The sequence below is a fragment of the Castor canadensis genome, chromosome 16, assembly GCF_047511655.1.
Source record: "Castor canadensis chromosome 16, mCasCan1.hap1v2, whole genome shotgun sequence".
Lineage (NCBI taxonomy): Eukaryota > Metazoa > Chordata > Mammalia > Rodentia > Castoridae > Castor > Castor canadensis.
Window position 1 is genome coordinate 49,937,586 of NC_133401.1, and position 4,111 is coordinate 49,941,696.

The 4,111-nt window shown below is 41.8% G+C and overlaps 1 non-coding gene across 1 annotated transcript; it reads left to right on the forward strand.

The window, feature by feature from the left end:
* The first annotated feature begins 1,820 nt into the window (after positions 1–1,820).
* LOC141418281 (U6 spliceosomal RNA) lies at positions 1,821–1,927 on the forward strand. Its single transcript, XR_012442964.1, has one exon. It is a non-coding gene; the product is annotated as a U6 spliceosomal RNA (small nuclear RNA).
* The last annotated feature ends 2,184 nt before the right edge of the window (positions 1,928–4,111 follow it).

Here is a 4,111-nt window from a genome sequence, read left to right on the forward strand (position 1 = left end):
CTATAGTGTGAAGAAAAGATTGAGCATTGAATATATCAATGGGATTGTAATTTGAGGTAATATGAGACATTAGAACCATGACAGTATAACCCCCACCCACAAATCAATCAGAAATCAGAAAATCAGAATACCAGAGACCATCAGCAAATTCAGAATCAATGAAGGAAAGAAAAGTCAGAGGAAGGTCAGAGCCAGAAGTAGAATGAAGACTGAGCTTTCTGGATACCCAAGGCACAGCCAATGGGGAAGATGAGACCCAAAGAAGTTAATCAGTTTATCCAAAATTCCCAGTCAAGAAATCACAGAGAATTTCTAGGACCAGAGTTCATGCTTTTTTACACTACTGGTGACTTCTCTCCCCTCCCTGAGACTACTTGCATTAATTTCATATTACTATAGTAACAAGTTGACTTTATTTTCTTATGGTTCTGGGGGACAGAAATCTGAATTGGGTCTAATTAGATGTCCACAGGCTGATTCATTTCTGGAAGTACTAGAGCATGTTTCTTTGCCTTTCCCAGCTTCTAGAGGCTACATGAACTCCTTAGCTCATCTCTTTTCATTTTCACACCCAGCAGGGGCCAGTGGGTGGACTCTTTATGCACCGACATCACTTTGATAGCCACGCTTACAGTTCCTCCTCCCCATGTATCCTCTTGGATACTGACACTTTTTTTATTTTGTTGGCAGTACTGGGGTTTGAACTCAGGGCTTCATGCTTCTAGGCAGGTGCTGTAATCCTTGAGCCATGCCTCTAGCCCTTTTTACTCTGGTTAACTTGGAGATAGGATCTTGCTTTTTGCCCAGGGCAGCCTGGACCTTGATCCTCCTGTTTTCTGCTCTAGCCAAAGATGGGATGACGGGTAAGTGCCACCACACTCACCTTTTTCTGTTGAGATGGTATTTTGCCAACTTTTTTTTTTTTTTTTTTGCCCAGGCTGGCCTCAAATTGAGATCCTCCCCATTTCAGTCTCCTAAGTAGCTAGGATTACAGCCATGAGCTAGTGGCACCTGGCTTCACACCAATGCTTCTGCTTTCCTTTTCTCTATTTTGACACCTGTGAATATCCTGGGCCCAGCAAGATTATCAATAATAATCTTCCTATTTTAAATCAGTACCTCAGTATCATAATTCCACCCACAATCTTAATTCTTCTTTTTACATAACCTATCATATTCACAGGATCCCAGAATAAGGATGTTGATACTTCAGGATTCATTTATTTTCCTACCACACTACTCTATTTCGAATTACTACCTGCTCATAATAATTCCACTTAAAACCTAGGAGCCACTTTTATTGAATCCTGACTTTAATCAGTTACTAAATTACAACAAAGTTTCTTTTACTCATTTATTTTCCATTTAATACATACACGTATATATTAACTTCAAGGGAAAAGTTATTATTTATAATTTTACAAAGGAGTAAGCTATAGTTTTTTGTCTTTAAAGAGCCAAAACAGGCTTACTCAGTTTAATATCCTACTTTCTCCTTTTGTTTTTATTCTTATGCGTAGACTAAAATAGCTTCTTTTTCTTCCTCTGATTTATCAACTTTTCCTTTCGTTTTGCTACATTTTGGGACCTATTTCTTTCCTACTATTCAGCCCAGTTGCACATTCTTAATTACTTTCTTCTTCTTTACTTAGGGTACATTTATGTGTACACTACAAAAGGGCTATGCTCTATGTGCACACAGTTCATGTGCAGTCTGATCTGAAACAGACCTTATGGGTGAGTTTTTCTTGCCACTCATTCTTCTTTCAGATGTGCATATGAACCCAAGCATATATTATTTGTTAATATTTCCTATGTCTGTGCTCTCTTCAGCAGCACATATACTAAAATTGGAACAATATTGATAAGAGTAGCATTGCTCCCGCACAGGGATGACATGCAAATTCACGAAGTGTTCTACATTTTTTTAAAAAAAAATTATTTCCTGTCTCCAATCACCTCTCCCCAAAACTTATTCCTGACTTATAGAGATGACAACATGGTTTTGCTGTGCTACCTTTCTGTTCAAAAATCTATAAAGAGGCATTATTTTGCTGTCAAACTTATCTGTACCCGCCCTGTAAGTACAAGCCTATATTCCATTATTACAATCCACCTGGTCTATGACTTATCTCTACATGACTACAGAGTCATTTCCTGTTACAGGAAATCCAAGTGAGACAAATTAGAGCTACCCAACCCTCCACAGGTACATTTGACAGAGGTTTAAGCACAAAGAACTGTAAGAACAAAACTTTAAGCACTATTAAAATTGTTAATTCCTTGATGTACATATTCCTTGATTTTTTTCCCCTTTGAATAATTTGAACTTGAGAACAAGTCACTCAACATTTGAGCAGCAATTGTCAGATCCTTTCCCATGCCTGGTTGTCTCATTTAGTGAGCAGCCAGCCAAGGAGCCCCCTTGGTAAACCACCAGGCTTCCTCCAAGACAACCAGGCTGTCTTGAATCCTCTAATCCCACTCTGAGGAACACTTCACTCCAGCTGCCAGGGCCACTACCACTGTCTGCTTTAGAAGGACATGCTCTAGTCATGACTGCTGCAGACAGCCTGCCCTAGCCTTACAACACAACACTCCAAGACTAGCTTCAGTGACCTCTACATGACCCTGTGCATACTGCAGCTATTCTCACTCAGGCCATAGGAAAGTACTTCCTCTAAAGGCTCAGCAGAAAGCTTGTGATTGGTGCAATTGGAGCCGTTATTGGTCCTTATATGAGGTCTGCAATTGGTGGAACGCGAAGCTGCACTGTGATTGGTAGACTACAATGGTCACATTGGCATGACATGGCCCTGCCACACACTCTTCATTGCTTTTTAATCAGCTATTCAGCTCACTTTCTGATATAGCTTGGTGGCACCCTCCTGTGCTGCTCCCTGGTATTGCAACAATAGGGGCAAAAAAAAGCTTCTCCCAAGTGGCCCTTACTTGCTATTTCTGATTTCTATCGTGGGTAAAGCAGTCCGAATTGGTAACACTATGTTACCAGTTTGGTCATGTTGACAGCACTAGTGGTAACAGCCATGGCAATGGTGGAAGTGCTACAGCAAAATGGCAGTTGAAAAGTTGCAGAGAGTAATAAGGGGAAAACTCTGCAGGAAGCAGAGGCAGCTGAGATAAAGAAGGGTGGTGGGAGAAGGTGAGGAGGCAGATAGCTAAGAAGGTGGAAAGCTGTGAAGAGTTGAAGGCAAGAGAATGTGAGCCCTGGTCTCTGGAAGAGTTCCAGGGAGTTGTCTCAAGGTCCCAACACCCAAGGCCTGAGAACTGTAACACTAACTGCTATTAGAAGCCAAGGGTGTTGACACTCAAAGACTGAGAGTGGTAACTTGGGTCACTGCCTGCTGCTACCAATTCTAGCTGCTGCTACGAGCCATGGGTCTTTGGTCACTGAGTGTGGGGCCATGGACAGTCAAGGCCCTGAGCACTGAGTCTCTGATATAAGCACCTACAGCTGTAAGTCTCTGGTCTCTGGAGTTTGGAGTAATAAACTTCTAGTTCTCAGGACCAGAGCTGTAAGTCTCTTGGTCTGTTAATCTAGTCCATGGTACTCAAGGACCAGTAACTGCCAACACCAAGGAAGCTGCCCGCTGCATATTTGTGATTTTCATCCGGAGAGAGCAAAAAGAACCCTCGCTGGTTCATTGGTAACAAGCCCACACCTTCTGATGGTATCATGTTCATTCCTACACTTTCTGCTCTGGGATCTGCTCTGCCACTGGTCAACTGGTCAACACTTCTGCTTGTCTTCTCCCACCTTAACCATCTTGGTATCAAATGCCCAGGATTCTTCCACAAACCTCCCTACAGAATTTTCTACCCAAGGATGCATTTTTGCCTGTGGACTTTCCACAGAATTTCTTGTTGTAATCACCCAGGATATTATACAGCATCACCAGTCAGAAAACAAGTCATAAAATTAGAAGCAGCTTCTCGGTGGACAGCGGTTAAGAGCAAAGAAGCAGGGTGCAGACACTGACAGCACACATACACAAAAATGAACACCATGCCCCAATTTCTGAAAATGAGAAACAAACTAGCACAATAAATATAGTGTCTTGCTAATTTTTACCTTGCAGTATTTGGTCCT